Below are 18,973 nucleotides of genomic sequence, written 5' to 3'. Positions count from 1 at the left end.
AATCTTTTATCATCATGTCAAATCAGATAGAGCTTGTTTATGGCATATGAGAACAAAATATAGTACCTGATGTTTTCCAGAGGTCCCTTCCAATTTCGACTATTCTATGATTCTGTGATATATATGAATATATATGATATAATATAGCACATATAAACAAAAATTAAACATTTGATTTTATGCCATTATGTCAAAAAATTTTCCTTGGTCAATATGTCTCATTTAATAGCTCTAAGTTATTTCATAGATAGCAGAGTTTGTTCTCAAAATAGATCTGGCAAGAGTCCACAGTTCAGACCTCATGAACACCCAGATATCTCTCAGAGCTTAATAACTCCTAGAATTTTAGTCTCTAGGGACTTTAGAATAATTCATTATTCTTTTCCACAACCACCTACTCGCACTCTGAGGTAAGCTGTTGATATGTCTAATATCATACCCGGAGGCAGTGTCAAAACTAGGATTCAAATTGTTTTCTGGTTAGACGTTTGATCACTTCAGGCAGAGATTGGCAGTAAAGACAGTTACTTGAAGTGACCATATCTCCACTGGTTGCTCAGCAAAAGTGATTCCTGTAAGCATCCTACCAGATTTAGATAAAGAGCTGAGCAGCCCTAATGGGATTAGTGGTAGCCCACAGCTACCTGGCACTGCATGTAAAGGCAGGCTGGATTTGTTGTCATATTGCAAAATCTGGCTGGATACAATTCCTGTGCTGCCTTTTGATATCCTGCACTGGTGTTCTTTTCTACGGAGTCCTTCAAGGCCAAGCATCCTGGACAGTTTAGTTCCCAACTAGACATGACAATACAGTGACTCTGCACGTTGACCTAAGGTCAGAGGTCGGACAGACCATAACGCATTTCAATTTTGTGCATGGCTGCACTCACCTGCCCAGTGCAGTGGGGACATAACTAACTCTGCCACAAATAATATAGATTTCTTTCACAGACTATGGTGCCAGAGTCCAGATCTGTATTTGATTACTTTTACATGCATCTTGAGTAGTAGATACCTACCTACAAACTTATCTGCATCATAGATAAGACCTGGAATAGAAGATAAACCTGGTTTGTCAGCTCAGAGCCCAGGCTATTGTACTTAGGGAACAAAAATGTATAGTCAATAGCGGATTTTTTTTCCTGTATTTGTTCTTTGATTTTACCTGTTTTTTCCTCACAGGAGACAGGCTATAATTTGTATGCTACATTGGAAACATGACCTTGACTCCTTATGCATATTGATTAAGACACAAGATCACTGACTATTTGAGTTTTAGTAAGTCATTTCAGTATTATGTCCATTTTAAACAGTTTTAATTTGATTTCTGTATAAATAACACATCACCAGACAGTTTTTTTTTTTTTTTTTTCTGTCCGTTCTGTTTAGCCATGCAGTACGGGTTGCAATTAGCTCATATGCATTTTGGAGCTCTAGAAGCACAGATGACATATGTAAACAATCTTTCTTTCCCTGCCCTCAGCTGTTACAGCTGCATAAAGTTGGCTCTGCACATGGATTTCATGCACTCTGTGCTTCAACTCCACTTCCCTCTGAAGATCCACTGGTGTATGAAGGGAATCTACAGTTCTACTTTCTGTGTGCATCATGTGGTAGTGGTGGACAAATACTGGTTGGGCAGAAAACTCAATTGTACAAGAAGGTATAGGAGCAGAATCTGTGTCTTGAAAGGGTGAGACTTTACATGGACAGGGACATCAGTCTGATATACAAAAATCCTGTTCATCCTGCTGAGAAGCATTATTACAGTGATTCTGTAGTGGACACTATGCCTTCAGAATGCGCATGCAAGAGTAGGCTAAAATGAGTGATATTAATGCTCTTGACATCCTTGCATTGCTTGAATAGGAGTGAGTGGCTGAGTTGAGCCTGTTGCTTAGTATTATTTCAAGCCTGTGAGAGAGAAATTTGAGAGAAGGGGAAGAAAGCTGCTTCTAAATGTCTCTGTCCCTCCAAATGCACAGGCATTCTGGAAGAACATGAGTCTCATAAATATCCCTTTGGATTTTAGTGGGGCCACTGATGCTCAAAACTAAACAAGTCTTAAAGGGCATTTTAGAATGTGTCCTATAGGAGTGACCTAAGAAGCACCACTTCTACTGAATATTGATATTGCTCTTTCTCACTGTGTGTGCCTCTTGATACTGTACTGCAGATAAAATACTTTCTGTGAAGCATTGATGTAATTCAGTCTCAGAAAAGAACAGCCTATGAGAAAACAGCACAATGATTTCATGTCACACAGAAGTGAAGTATGACAACCTCATCAGTCAACAATTTAGCTTTCATTTACACCATCCTTTTGCAAGAATTGTGAGGAATTTAGGCTTAAACTGTTGCTAAAATCATGCCTTTTTATTATGACTTTTGAATATACATGATGTATAAAGCAATGAACAGTAAGTTAATAAAGAAAAAAAAGAAAACACAACAAAATGAAGAGAGAATGATTATGTAAGGGAACTCTATGCATCCACTGAATTGGCCAGGTATCTAAGATAATGATCTGTTGCAGAATGTATAGGTTGACCTTGTTCACTAGGAGAAGCTGAAATGGAAAATAGAACTGCCACTCCAGGATCAAGACTGACAGGGGCAGTCAAAGGTCATCTGACTCTGGAACTGTCTACCCATATTCCCCACTAGCTGTTAGCTGCTGTAAATCATCTACCTGCACTGCTGCAAAAACGGCACAGGACTTTTATGAAAAAAATATTTTTTCTTTTGGTCACATCTTGCTTGTGCTTAAACGATGCAGGGAAATAAAGTGTTCTGGACCTTGAAGATACTTTAATAATTCTACAAATAAGGTATACCTGAGCATGTACTATATCACATTCTCACTCAGTAGTAAATGAACCATGCCAATCAGACTTCAGCCAAAAAGTCACAAGACAAAGATTTGGGTTTTGTGTTTTCTTTAGCTTCCTGCACTGATCACACTCCTAGTCAGAGGATGAAACCAAATCAAAAGCAGCTCTTTCCACAAAACTATGAGGTAGTTTAGATAGTCTGATTTATTTTCATCAGGCAGAATTATTTGTCAAGATTTTCTCAGGAATGGTCTGATTTGAAAATTGGAGAGAAAGAATTGTATCAAAAAAAAAAAAAAAAAAAAAGAAGAAAAAAAGAAAAGAAACCTTGAAGTCATATCTGCCCTAAGCGTAGGCAGTCTGTTGAACTAGGGAACATACCCATTATATAGTTGCAGACACGTCAATAAAGAAAATAGAGATATATGGTACCCATATATCTCCAGCGTGCCCGGCTTTTAGCTTTACAGACTGTTAGCAATTTATCCCTTTGTGTGTCAAAAGGCCTTGCAACTTTATAAACTGAAACCCTTCCAACTTCAACCACTCTGTGAGTCTGTGTGAAACCACACAAACACACATATACATAGACTTTTTTATTTCTCACATCCTATTTATATCCCTTACATTCTTTGAAGTAAAGGGTCTGATCTTTTATTATATCAAGAATGAATGCATCTCCTATATTTAGCACCCTGAAAAAAAGCTATTTGCACAGGTGCATCCAGAAACACTCTCACATCCAGCTCTTGTTATCTGTTCTAATTTTCCCCTGAATTGTATAGCACTGCTTCACAAAGTAACTTGAATGTTCTTTGTTTCTTATTTCTTTTCAGGTGAATTTAAGGAGTTTCTTTAATATTAGAACTGTGCTAACATTTCCTGTATGTCCTGATTAGAGCTGCTTTTTTTCATTTACCAGTTTGCTCAGTCAGCTGCATTTTGTGTAATCCATTAATGTGTGCATTGCAAATGCAAAATTGCTTTCAAATATAAGTGTAAATGTTTGTACCTGCTGATAGCTATCAATGAATTATAATTTAATGATTCAAATCCCTATAGCACTTGGAGGAATGAAGCAGTCATCTCTGTACTTCTTGCACAAAATTTAAAACTCTTTGAAGTCAATGGAAAGATATTTAAAGAAAAGAGGTCACTGCTTATCAGTTACAGGAATGAAATGAAATCAGTTATATGGGTGTATTGTCTCTGTATATATATGTATACACAAATATTTACTTCGTAATTCTAAATTTCTCAGGAATAGCAGGTAGGATTTTTTGTCACATCAAGAATATTTATTACTTCATGGAGAGGTACAAACTTCAGAAGGCTAGACTTTCAAAATATCTGAAAGTGGCTCTTATAGTTTCATGAAGTAAAAGCATAATTAGCATAAGAAATCAGGTCTGTAATTTCATTATGGTATAGATGTGATTTCACAGTACACATTTTTCCAAACAGAAATGGCTGAGCATCAATACTAATTCTCAAAAAGCCACTAAGTTCACTACATTTCTTTTTTGTTTGATTTGTATTTGGCCAAAAAATAAATGCTATAGTTAAATCAGAGGATGAAGAAAACTATTTTCTGTTTCAACAGTAAGTAAAGAGGTTAAACAGCACCTAATAAAGTTAAAGATCTTCAAACTAGCATCTGTAAGGAACTTGTCTCTAAGAACCATGAAGTCAAGGAGCTCTCTGGATTATTACTGCTGATTTTTGATTGCTCTCAGAACAAGTAGGGAAATTCCAAAAGAATGGAAGTAAATAAGTATTATATCAGTATTTAAGAAAAGTAGATAAACTATACTGGAAATTATAAGCCATTAGCCCCAGAAAACATAATGAAACAGTGTCACCAGCCTCAGTTAGTAAAGGGAAATCTAATGAGAATCAAGAAATGGTTCTTTTGAAATGCAATCTCTTTTTAGAAAGAAAACAATTTCTGCTGACAAAGAAATATGGTCCTTGTATTATATTTAAACTACTCCATGAGCAATTTAGCATTGTTAATTATTTTGTTTTGAAAAGTGAAGCAATACAAATTTACCATAAATATAAGTGGGTTAAATACTACCTAGATGATATGGCTCGATGGCTCAAAATCAATGTGAGGAAGAAGACTTTTGGTACACTGAAGAAGACAATATTGTCTTTTTTAATCAATATTTAGTAGAAAAATGTAAAACAAAGCTTCCAGTTGAAAAAGAACTTAGGATACTAGTAAATAACAACAACAACAACAAATAGTAACTCATAGAAACATCTGGATACTAGATCATAAAAAGATCTAGATGCATAGAAAGTTATAGTGTACTAACTGCAAATAAAAGATATGTATTTGATTATGGTCAAATGTAGGCTGCAATGGGTGTGATTACAGAATGTGGTTGTTTGGGAAGATGAGTTATGAAAAATGATGAATACCATGTTAATAAAGGTGAACATGAGTGCCAGTTTGTCAACTGCAAATGCAGTGAAAAAAAAATATGATCCTATGGTGTTCAGACGTGTCAAGTATAAATAAAGTCATTCCACTATTTCAACTGCGGTGTGGTGTTGATTCCTCTCCCAGAGGTTCTGTGTTCTTTTGATGTCAACAATGAGCATAATGATACATGAAACAGTACAGAGAAATTGAAACTGAAAACAAGCTATATATTAAGAAGAATGCAGAAACTGCATATTTAGTTTAATGGAAAAAAAAATCAAGGAATATTGTTCATTGCCTATACTGACGTCATGGCTGATGAGTCAAGGCTCTGTAATTTAACAGATTAAACATCCACAGTTTTGTGTGTTATAAGTTATAAAAACAATCTTCATTTTTATCATATTTGAGAGGATGGAAGTTGGATGCATTATTAGAATTGCTTTTCAAATCAGAAATATTTTTTGTAACCCAGAAATACATGGATTTTTGATTATTACATATATTCCCAGAAGCTCTGCAATCTGTTTTATATAAGTTTTCATGATTGCAGAGATCTCTCTGGCTTTATAATCTAAGAATGTCTAAAAACTTATAGTTTGATCAAAATATTATTATAGAAATCCACCTAGCACCAGTATTTAAAAGACTAGAAGGATTTACTAAAGGCTAAACAGGCATTAACTACTCATATTACTGAATTATATGGAAAGATTCATATTAATGAATAATAAGGAAAGAAAAAATCAATTTTGGGTAGTTTAGTTCCTTGATGATCTCCTCATCTTTTGAGAAAGTTTGTATATCTTGAACTTTTTATTTTTCTGTTTCTGAGACTAAAGCAATAAAAAGCAAAAATATCTAATTTATTTTCTAAAAGTCTCTTTATTCTGAGAAATGGAGGACAAAGAATCTAGATCTAGATCCTCTTCTGAAGAGTGAATGATCACAAATTAGCATAGCCCAGAAACATGGTGCTACTTTATTAGAAGTATTCAGAAAGTCATTCTTGTAAAATATGTAATAACACATACCACTGAAAAAAAGCTGTCTTACATTAAAATTATTTTTGATTTTTGATTTACTTTTTATTTTTGAAAGTATTCCTTTCTATGAATTTCTATATGCTGAAATAATTTAAAAGCTATTCATAAATGGATCTTAGAATACTTTACAAAAACACTCTCATAATATTGCAGACATGCATTAATACCATCTCATTTTATAGCCATATACAAGGATAACAAGTGCAAACAAACCAAGTAGCATTGTTGAAATCGTGGAGAAAGGCAATGACAAAAATAAGAATAGATAATCTTGTGTGTAATGCTGATGTGTGAACTGTTTCTGCTGACTGAAAGTGCTATGGAACTAGCCAAGACAACAGGGAATCTTTGGCTCCATAGGCTTTTCACAGCTTTAGGTATTTGCTTTTACTCCTTCTGCTTAGCCAGAATGCAAGCCATTAATTTCTTAGTTTAGTCTAAATATGGATATACCCATGACCTGTTCCTTACTGAATTTACTATTTCCTTTTCCAACAAGAATCAAGCTGTTTCAGGTGGTTGTACTCATTCTATAAGGCCTTTATTTCAAGTAAAGATGTTCTATAACAACAGTTCCTAAACATTGCAGTTGAAATTCACTTATAAATTGATAATTTCAAGTAAAGCCAAATATTAGGACCCAAAAACTCCAAGAGAAATATTGCATTTAACTTTGGCTCATAACTCCTTTTGTAGTTGCTATGTCTCTCCTTAGTCGGTATTTTTTTAATGAAAATAAATGGCATAACTAAGTTTTGTCTCATAAGCCTTTGAAACACTATTTATACAGTAGAAAACAATAACTTAATCTAGAATAAATGTTCCAGTTTTTAAACAGGAGAACATTATAAGTAGGCTAAATTGCACACTGTAATAAAAATGAAAAAATAACAAGAATAAAAATATTTTTATTATGCAAATATTATTTATGAGTAATAGCATGGATTTTAGATTTAAAAATTGAAAAGAATCTGTACTGTTGATGAAAGATAGTAATGATACTGTTAAAATATGAATAAAAATAGCTGACATCCTTTTTTGCTGTTGTTTTAGTTAAAAAAAATGTTTCACGGAGATAAGAGAAGTCAAAATTGTAATCCTTCTGGTCATGGCAAGAGATGCAGCAGGGATTTAGAAGCTAAAAATTCTGGAAATTTTTCTTTGACCAATAAACCCTTTTTGTATTTAGCTTCCTGACAGTTTTAATGACAGATCCCTGGTGTCAGCTGGAGCAGTATCTTCTCTTACTATACCTGTCAGCAGGAAGTGAGTAGTTCCAAAATTTACTAACAGCAGCATGATCGACATGACACCATAATGAAAGTTAGAGGAGTGTAAGAATAATATATCAGACCAGAAAGCATTATTAGTGCCGTGGGTCTTAATGGTATATATCATTTTTCTAACACTTGTCTGACAGAGTGCAGCAGGATGCTTTGTTCCTCTAAGGATTGCTCATGCAACAGTGCAATCTTTTGATTTAAACCCTTACAAGCATGTTTAGAACGGCTTGCAGAATAAAGCACATTGATTAAATAATTCAAAGTACTGTAGTGGGAAATGATGTGTAATCCCTGTTCTTGTAATAACGGTTTTTGAGATCAGGCAAGGCAGAGCTCAGCAGTGGACAGAACTGCTTGGTCATTTAAGGCCGGATTCTAGGAGGCAGAGAGGCTCTTGAAATTCTGAAGTTAAGAGCAGTGAGCATCTCTCAGGAGCAGGTATTTGCTTGCCAAATATAGACTTACAGCTTTTTTGTTCAAGAGATTTATATTAGGCTGCACTGTGTTCTATACATAGCTGCTGTTACTTTATATGGTTTGTTCTCGGAGTGGGGTAGTCACACTATCTAACTTTAGGATCTAACTTAGGCACCTAAATTAGGACTCTAGACTCCATATATAATCAGAGGAGACTCCAGTAGGCAATTCAGTCAACCCTAAATATTCACTGTTTTGATATGGTGAAGAATTAAAATAATTAAAATTAAAAAAAAAATTAACAATTAAAATAAATCATAGTAGACAATCTCGCAATCAATGTTAACAAGACCATAACAAAATAATGTGTTAGTGTAAACATAGATATTTTAAACTTCTAATGTTAAAAATTAACTTTTCCTTGTAACAGAAAGATAATCAAAATATAAAAGAGTAAGTGGTAAATACTTGCGTAAACAGCTAACTTAGTTAAGTGGAGACTGTAGTGGAATCATAGAATCATAAAATAATTATGGTTGGAAAAGATCTTCAAGATCATCAAGTCCAACTGCAAACCCATCGTATCTATTTTATTTATAGGTATATACATAAGTGATATTTAAGGTTCTTTAGCACTCACTTTTTGCTCACTTTCAAACTGACACTTTTTATGCCAGAAAATGAACTTAAAATCAATTGGGTAATATTTTCATTCCTTTTAGCGATGTTGCTGCTGTGCCTTTCAGGGCCACCACTTTTCATTTTTAATGTTTCCTCATGTATTTGGCTTTAAAAGTGTCTTGTACACACTTTTAAACAAACTGCACTGGAGTCAATGAGAGCTTCCAGTGCTTCTAAAAATCACTCCATTTTTATCCAAACTTTTAGGCCATGGGAGCTCGAGCTGCACGTCTTTGTATGTGCCTATAGTTTATAATAAGCAGTGATAGTGAGTTTGTGGCATGTGTGACAGCATTAGCACCCAGTGTTGTTGTCAACAGCAGAGAAACAAAGCCGTGGGGCTTACCTGGGGCTGGCACTGCTGCTGCTTCTGCTCCTGGCAGCTGGCAAGCGGCAGGACAGTGCTGAAGGATCAGGAACAGGCAATACGGAAAGTGAGGGAATTTGGGTACCAAACTGCGGAAAGTGGTAGCAAAAGAAATTAAAAGGAGTTCATATAAGTCCCACAAGTCACAAAATGGAGTAAAGTGCAATTTGCTACCATATTGTAAAAGTTCTTATTGGTGTTTGTTGTATAGATGGCAGAGGATCACACCTATCTAACTAGTGGCTGCTCAGGAAAGCTTCAGACCAAATGGTAAGGTGCCTATTGAGGTTAAGTCCCATTTATCCCCCCTGCCTCCAGTTTCTAAAGGCAGAAATGAAAAAATGATGAAGTTAATTCCTTATTTTGAAAAGATAAAAATTTGAAAGATTAGGAGCAACTCTAGTATCCTAGTGATGGCAGCCCAGCAAAATAAATGATACAAATAAACACAGAGAAATTATATGAGCTAAGACAGTAAGCATAATCTTAATTATGTTCCTATACAACCCTTGAGTATTTTGCTTTTCAAACACAATAACAATATTGTAAGGCAGCCTGAGTTTCTTTTATTTCACATTTCCCAGGTCTTAAAAATAAAGTTTTTTTTAAAGAAAATTGTAATGCAAAAACATATTGAAACACCTATGATTTATCTAGATGACTTTGAATCTATCCAGAAAAAGGCCTCTTTGCTTAAGCTAATGGAAAGCAGAAATAGTAATTTTCAATTGGGTTAGGTTCTAGTGGCAGAAGAGTAAGCAAAGCAAGTGGATTTCACATCTATTTACTACCTATCCTATCTATTTACTACTGCACGGTATGGTGGTATTGATAAATCTAGATGCTCCAACAGAAACAGAAGGATGAATACAGCCTCAATATGGATCTAGCAGCGACAGAACCATTACCCCTGAACTCTCTTCTCCTTCACCATACCTCTGTTCCAGACTGCTTCAACTGCCTGTCCCATGACTGTAGTTTCAAGAAATATGGTAACTCCTGAATTTGTCCTTTTAATATTTTCTTTTTTATACATATCTGAAAAATTAATTGCAGTATGAATAGACAAAGGTGCTATGTTTTTCTGTTTTCTTTCTTAAATTCCATTTACTGTGCATTACTAGAATCCTAAATTTCAAAAGCCTGCTCCTCCTGATGAATCCCATTTGGATTGTAATGGTTTCTCTGGAAGTTTTGGCAATGGTAAGTTGTTAGTTTTGTAGGTCAAGCTGCATTGAATGGGGAATTGAGTGTTTTAATGTACTTGAAATAACAAGTAATAAAAGCACACTTACAGTATTACTTCAATTAGTTTCAAATGCTATGGTGATCTGAATATTTGATGAAAGAACATTTGCATAAACACAAACATACAGGCTTCAGGATTTCTTTTTGTTGCACGTTAGAAAAACATAATGCATTAAAAAAATGAGATAACAAAATGCTACCTTAAATCTGGTATTCTTATAGTTTATTTTGCTGGGCTGCTATCACCAAGATTCTCTGTATTCTAACTGTACCAGAAACAAGTATCTATAACTGTAGCTTGGTAAATTTCCTATTTTAAATCTACACTGTGACAATCAATTAAAAGTATCAGAGCATCTGGACAAGTCTAAATTGCAGCTGCACAGGAAAGCTTAAAATCATCCAACTTCCGTCAGACACTTACAAAAATTACTTGTCATTTTATGACTAATTTCTCTTTCTAGAGGTGGATTGTAACATATATTAAATGGAAAATGGAATAGGAGTATTCAATACATTTTCACTGTAATATTTGAAATCTCAAGAAACAACCTCATGGGAAATACTGTATGATACAAGGAATATAAGTTGCATTAAACCTTTATGGGATTCTTTCATAGTTTTGTAGATACTGACAAAGAGGGCACACACATTTGCTATTTTCATTTTTCAATCACAGATGTGCTCCTGGATGCATTTGTTTTCTAAAATATAAATGAATTTGTCACATCTGGCTATCCCCCAAAGAACTTTCCTTAATCAAAGAAAAAGGAGTCAAAGTCACAGAGATATACTACTAACTAATCCCAGTTTAATTACAGCAAAACTTGGGAGGAATGTAATATCAAGGAATACTATAAAATGTTAATACAGATGCATCCTACTGAAATTCCTTCACAATCAACAGGCAATACTGACTTGCACAAACTCTTATTACTTTCAATGTACTTCTTGAATAAACATTGATAAAGTACTGCATAGTTCGTAGATATATTCAGATTTCTGACCGTTTAAATTTGAATCAGAGAGGTATCTGTCATTGCTACAAATATAGCCAGGATTTTATCTACAGATTTTCAGGCTGTAAGTGCCCCTTTGGATGTCCTATAAAATCAAGCAGAGAACATTTCTGCCTAGTAATTTCTGCATCCAGCTTCTTGTAGCTGCAATGGTATCATTGCAGTATGAACTGCAGTGATAACATATATGTTCTTTACTGCATCTATACTTACAAGCACAGTAGGTAAAGGAGGGTCCCCTTAACTGATGGAATTGGTGCAGTAAATTAAATACTTTTTTGCTTCCTTAGGACATAAGTTTGATTTCTATATTATCAGAATACATTGAACATTGAAAAAAAATAATGATTTTGAAGTGTTCAGTCCTCCACTTACATATTCTAAGAATTTATATGGCCCAATTTCTCTCAGTGATCCTGATTTCTAGGGAGAGGCTTCCCACTCATCAACTATTACGTAAATCTCCCTGGTTAATCACCACCTGACATTCTGCCTTGGCAGAGCTGATGCTTTTGCTCAGCAAAATGTCTATAACCCTCCTTCTCTTCAACACTTAGTTTGGACAACTTTTATCAGGAACAAAGACATTCTGCAAGAGGGATATGCACATCCAAAGCATATAAAGCAGATACTTATGTTAGTATAGACTGTACTGCCTGAACTAAGAAGAAAGCATAACTATTAATATTTTCATCATCTCTGATAAGATAGGCAATAAGTCTTTGCTGTCCAGTATGCCACTCATCAGATGTGAAAGGGTTTGCCTACATTCTTACTTGAAACATGCTGGCCGTCAATGTTGACTTACCATCTTGCGACTTTTTTTTTTTTTTTAATCTGTTTGATTTTACAGCTTTTCATATCAATATTTTTCTCATAGAATCTTTGAGATGCCAATTATTCCTATTTTAAAATTTTTACCTCTGTCCATCATCTCACCTCTCTTTTCTAGCCTAGCACTTTTCCACAGCTCTTTCTCAAAACATCGATTTTCTCAGAAGATTGAGAAAAGATTAAACAAATATATCACATTGAAAGGAGGATTTGAATCACAGATAGCTGTGAGAAAACCTCTAGGAAAAAAGTCACATACCAGTGGTGGAGGGTTAATAGCAATATTTGGTGAGGAAAACTTCCATGTTTTTAAGTTGGAAGGTTGAAGAACTATTCATTCCTGTCTGAATAATAGTCAGACATGGATAAAAGTAAAATGACCAAAACCTCAGCTCTGTCATAGCTGAACTTTAAATGAAACTGTAAACAGCAAGAGGAAAAGAAAATCAAAGTGCCTCTAATCTTTCCCCCAAACCCATGACTACTGCTTCAGTGCATCAAGTATCCCAGAGATTTCCATTTTCTCTCAAAATCACCCCTAAAGATTTTATCTATCACACTTTCAAGCCTCTTCTGCCTGGGAGATTACAAGACCATCTGTTCAGGTTTAGACAACACAGTAGTTAAAATGCTGGCATCTTTTTTCCTCCAGCACTTTCATGACTGTTGCCATTGAAGGAGGTGAATAAGAGATAGCACCTCTACGTGTGTGAGGTGAGGGGAGGAATGCTGAAAACAGACAACATGTTAATGAGTAGGAGAATGTGCAGATGGAGATGAAGCAAAGATCTAACTGCTGTAGCAGAAGTGAAGTGTAAAGGAAACCAAAATACTCCATCCAATTGTGAATTCTGTAGGGAAAATAAATAGAAAAATAGAATAGGTCAAAAGAAAGAAAGGAGATGGACTGACTAGCCAAAAGGTTGTGGTTGTGCCAAGTGTTGTTCTGAGAGGGTCCAGAGGAATGATGTTTATCCAGAAGAACTGAGATGTCCAAAGTGAAATAGTCACAGATCCTGTAGAGAAGTTAAATTAAAAAGACAGGAAAAAATATATAAAAGATTTGTATTATACCATCAATATCATTCCGGAACAGTGATCTTTTGCTATGCAACACAACTGAAAAAAAAAATATAGCTTAAATATGTATGTAGAAGCATACACATATTTAAATTATCAATGTATATATAGAGAAGGTAAAATTCATACCAGACAAACTGGATGCCATCTGCCTTGGTCCAGTTTCCATAGAATCACCAGAAATAAGTGTTGGAAAATTTCCAGGGAAAAATAATAAAATTATATTTAAATATTCAAAAATAGTATTTCATGGCTATTGTAATCAGCAGTGCAGTCCAGTTTTCTTATATGTAGGCATTCATTAGAAATACATAGGTATATTCTGAAGAGGCTTTGTGGCATAACAGTAAAGGGTTTGATTATATTTTGAAACTGATTATTTTGCTTCAAATCCTTCCTAAGGCAGTTTCCTTTTTCTGAATACACAGTATGCTAATCTATTAGTCTCAAGTCCTGTTTCTTTCCTTTTGCCCTAAACTTGATGATGCTATAATTCTTCTTTGTTTCCAGGAGAAACAAAAAGCTAAAATAAAGAGGTTACTCTAAATAAACTCTTCAAGCTTTATGCAGAAACCAAGGAGAGAATTTGGAAAAGTTTATCTGACTAATATCATACACACACACACTCTTAAACATTAGACAAATTATTTTATTGTATCTAGGCTTGTGTTGTCAAAATGTGTAAACTGAAAGATGGTGTGGTTCTGCAATGAGTTCCTATGTGGAAAAATCTTAGATTTTATCAATTCAATGCTGTGATCAAATGATCCATAAATGAGCTAATGTGTGTATTGAACCATAGCGTATTGCTTCATTTAGGTGTCTTCTTTATGCTTCATGACTGTATTTTTATGTTAAATACCAATTAATCTATAATCCACACATATTGCAGTTTGATGGTTCTTTAGCAATAATGAAAGTTATTAGAGATTTCACTTTATTATTTTAATAATAAAGCAACAATATATAACATGACACTTCTAACAGAGTAAACTCAGAAAATTCTACTGCAGTTACCGTAAGACAGGAGTGTGGAGAATTTGATTTAAATCTTTATGCTTTCCTCAGAAAAAGAACAAGCAAGCAAACAAAAATAGGAAATAAATAAATAAATAAGGAAATAATAATTATGTTGTACATTAATAATCACATTTTCCTGCCTTAAATCGGATCCAATTACAATCTTTTCATATTCATAAGTGAATATTCATGCCTAAGAACCACTCCTTCTTTACAATTCCTGTTTAATAAACACATTAATTTTACTGAACTAATTTTCTACATGTGACATAATCATATATTATATCACATCAGTATTATGGATATATCAATATTATGTCATAACTATATGACATAATGTTGGCTTTGATCACTAATATACTAAATGATTTCTCCAGTTTGGAAGGAAACTTGCTGTCTCGGTTTTCATTGCTTTTTCCTTTCTGCTCTTCCTAATAGAGTGCAGACAGGCTCCACTGTTAAAGGTATTCTCAACTTCTTCAAATGTAAACAATATTTGGCTATCATGATAGTTTTTTTTCCAAAATCTTTTTAAAGAGAAAAAAAAAATTACCCAAATGTCATCTTATTAATATAAAGAGAACAAAATTCTCTTAATATAAAGAGATCAAAACCTAAATTTGAGCTAAGACTTCTTCCATTTGGACTACTTTATTTTTTTTAATTGAAGTATTGAAATAGAGGAAGGGACAAGAGAATCTGAACTATCAAGCCTGAAGGTCTCATTCTTTCATAACTCATTGATTCATGGGTTTTTTTTTTTTTTCCGTATAAAGGACTGAAACTGTTATCCAGTGAGGGTAAATGCATTTTTATGAAACCATCATTGAAGTCTAACTAGTTCATTAGGGTATGACCATATACAGAGCAATAGCCTGTTGGGAAATCAGTATTAAATTTTGAAAGCCCGTAGAAGACACTTGGAGATTGAAATTATATGAATTTTAATAGCCTTTCTCTAGAACTAAAGTGTCTTAAACAATGCAGACACATGAGAATCCCTGCACTAAATTCACGCAAGCTCTTAAAACACAAACAAAAGCAAACTTTGAAAATATATAGGTACCCCTAGAGTTATTGTTAAAGAAGTAAGAGTCTGCACTCCCCAAGTTCGGAACCCCAGCACTTCCACCTAGTTCATTACTAGGAATAATGGCTGAAAAAAAAAATCTGACAAAGTAAAACTGTTAAGCAATTTCTTCCTGCTTCATATTGCAGTTCAATTTTACCATAAAATCATAGCTGCCACTTGCCAACACGTCACACCCTAGCATAACTCTACACAGCATGGGAGGACTGCAATTTCCAGCAACTGGCTGTCACCTGCTGCACTCCGCCAAGCGTACACCACTGTAGCATGTTGCTGGCTGACTGCCAAAGCACTTCAGCACTCCTCAACACTCTGTGTCCAGCTCGTAACTCGGCATATGCGTATCAGGACACCATAATGGACATCACTGTGAAGCAGGATCTAGCACAGCTGTGGAGCTATGCACCTGACACTCTCATACTGATATATCACCTTATAAAATCAGTAATAATATCCACAAGAGGGAAATGGAATTGCTTGGTCAGATCAAGGTATAGTTAATTAGCCTACATCCTCTCCAAAGCTCTGTATACTCATACTACATTTCAAATTGGTTTTTGGAAGCCGAAGCTATAATGCAGCATTTTACATTATAAGACAGGCCAAACTTTGACCTGCCTCATAGTCATGCAATACTACTGAATTCACTATGCATAGCTATTGGTGTGCTAATTTCATCTAAAAGTTCCATATTGTTATATATCCCTACATATGAACTACAGTGTTAGGCTCTATGGGAGGAGACAAAATGCACTGCAGAGTCTGGGATCTCAGCTAAATCTGTGATGAACTCAAAACAGGAAGCCTGTCAGAAAAAAAAAAAAAAAAGGGTCATTTTAAATTTCCCTGTACATTAGAATTGAAAGAAGGGATTGTCAGGCAGGGAAAGTTGAATACAGTGCAAGCAAGTATGTTAACCAGTATGGCTTAACTAAGCAATTGGCACTCAAATTACTGGTTCTACAGCTCCAATATAGTCAGATTCCTCTCTCTCATATATGCATTTCCCACCTGTCTGTGGCACAGGGACTGTGTTTTATGGTCTATTAAACCCATCACATTAGTTGATTTTTGTAGGACAAACTACAAACTAGCTTAACTAGCTTTTTGATCTTTTTTTTTTTTTTTTTTTCTTTATCTTTCTGAAAGCAGATATAGAGACTCTATGGAATAGATCAGTTAAATTACAGTTTACAAGGTGACATCATTCTTTCATACATAGACTTGTTTCCTGGCATCCATAATTAGAAGCAGAGATAGGGAAGTCATCCTCCTAAAAGGAATGAAAAGGGGAAAATTCCTATGATGTCTGCAGATCATGGAGAAGGAGAAGCTGGTGTGGCCCTCAATGTTCTTAGCTGAAAACAATGAGGAATGAAAAGGGATATGTCCCTCCTCTTGTGCAGTGTTATATATTAACTATATCTCTATATCTTTTGACACACAAAGCTTGCTTCTCAGCAGATAGAGTGAATGGAAGGAAAGAGAAAAGGGATGCCAGCAGACTCCCCTTAGGCCTTTCAGTTAATCTCTACTGGAGCAGAGGAGGATTATTAGGTCTTTTACAAAGTGGGGTTAAGGACATATTCATGCTGTGTATGCTATTCATGTCATTTTCATTTGAATTAGGGTAAGTTGTTTTCAGCAAACTGTATGCCTTGCTTCTTGTCTTTCTATTTATTCACATATTAAAGATAATTCTCTTTCTCAGAAGAGTCTCATGTTGTGCTCCAGCTGTTTCAAACCTCAGGATGTGATTAAAAACTAGAATCCTATCTGGATGGAGAATAATATTTTTTTACTACCACGCCCTGAAGAGGTACATGTTATAAAGCTTAGGGAACACTTAGGAACCAGGTAGTCTGTATAAGACTAAAAGTACTTTTATTAACTGAGTAAGTAAGCGTTCAATATAGAGAAAGTCAGTTTTTGCTCCTGGAAGCATCCAGGTCATGATTCAGTGAAGCATTTAAAAGGGTATTAACTCAAAGTTTACGCTTATATCCCATTAGTGAACAGACTTTAGGAGACTTTGGCTTTCATGAACAAATAAATCTTGTTACATAATCTTATGATTTAACTAACATGTACGCTGGAAGTAATTTGCTTTGAATTAGGGCACAAAATGGATGCTTTTAGCAATTCCTGTTGTAATATTAGATTTTGCTATGAACACAGCTTTTCCCAAACTTGTAACATGACTTTTCTTTCTCTAAATTTGTGTTAATGAAGTTTTCCAGTAGTCTGAATGAATAAAATGTCCAAATAAAGTCCTGTATTGTATGTATAAATAGTGATTTATAGAACTATTATATTGTCTTTCTTTATACTGCCTTTCTTTTAATATTTTCTATATTTTACTTTAGAAAGATCTCAACTTCCAAAATGTTGATGTGAATCTGTAGAAGTTTGGACCTCATGTGTTATTTCAGATAGGACTTGAAATTGGAATATATGGAACAATTATAGTTGTCTCTTTACATTTTGTAAACAGTTAAACATTTGCTTAAGAATGATATTCAGTGTTGAAATCTAAAGGAATTAGGAAATCTATCATTCAAAAAATGATTGGAGGTGATATACCATTAACCTCACTCTGCAGTTTCACCCTTCTTGATTTTCAAGCTTTTTTTTTTTTTTTTTTTTTTTTTTAAAGTAATAAGCTGTGTTTCTTTTGCTGTTACTTGATGCTCAAGTTTCAGATAGTATTTAAACAGACTAGACTAACAACTAAAATAGCAGCAAGACAAATTGTATCCCGTCAGTGGTCAAGATAATTACTCTTCTTTATGTGATATCCTAAAAATTTACATATCCTAAAGTAACCTCTGTAATTGTCTTCTATTTTCTGAGTGGAAGGATTAAAAGGAAATAACATGTTTGTTAAAGAAAACTAAAAAGGAACATTTTGAAATAAAAGCTTTCTGTTTGCAAGGCAATTAATCCTAAAATTTTTCCCTAGTGGTGCAGAGATATAGAGTTCTGAAGCCTTATAGAAAATCATTTCTCTGTCCTGTCAAGTGGCAAGGAAATAGTGCTGATGTTTGGGGAGATGACAATTGTCACTAAACAAAGCACTGTGGAAAAATTATGAACACTCCGAAATCCTCCAGGTATTTGCTTTCAAGCTGAAGTGAAAGAGATCTTGACAGCAAGAGTCATAGGACATCCTGATCAATTCCCCTCTTTGGTACTGGTAAAGAGTCTTTTGTGTCCAGTCAAACAGGAACAAATAAAGCAAGGAGAAAATAAAATCTACAAGAAAAAAAATAAGTAGCAGCCTCATTAACCTCACTTTTTGATATAAGAAATATGATTCCTGTTTGATTCACAGTCTATATGTGATAGTCCCTGTCATGGTCATGAAATATTCAGCTATCAGAACAAAGTAAATACAATGAATTAGTATTGTTCTTCCTTAATAATAATTGGATAAATGACTTGATTTTCAGAAATAGAAATGTCTGTTAAATATAATGCTTGGTAATAAAAATTGAAAAAAACTAAATATCTACTATTGTTCCTTATTTTCATGCAGCTTTTGTGGCTTCCATGTGGGAAAATCAGCTTGTAGTACTCAATATTGACATACATGTTTTGTAGAAAACATATGACATAGC

The 18,973-nt window shown here is 34.4% G+C and overlaps 1 protein-coding gene and 1 long non-coding RNA gene across 2 annotated transcripts in view; both read left to right on the top strand.

Annotated features, from left to right (window-relative positions):
• KCND2 (potassium voltage-gated channel subfamily D member 2) overlaps positions 1-18,973 on the top strand; it is a 265,629-nt gene that overhangs the window by 74,365 nt on the left and 172,291 nt on the right. The gene's annotated exons all lie outside the window — the stretch shown is intronic.
• On the top strand, positions 1,214-1,546 carry LOC112957906. The gene is made up of 2 exons (XR_003251296.1): positions 1,214-1,278; positions 1,484-1,546. It is a non-coding gene; the product is annotated as an uncharacterized LOC112957906 (long non-coding RNA).

Source organism: Nothoprocta perdicaria, unplaced genomic scaffold (assembly GCF_003342845.1).
Source record: "Nothoprocta perdicaria isolate Ctin4 unplaced genomic scaffold, notPer1 scaffold_79, whole genome shotgun sequence".
Taxonomy (NCBI): Eukaryota; Metazoa; Chordata; class Aves; order Tinamiformes; family Tinamidae; genus Nothoprocta; species Nothoprocta perdicaria.
This window is presented reverse-complemented; position numbering and strand designations above follow the sequence as displayed.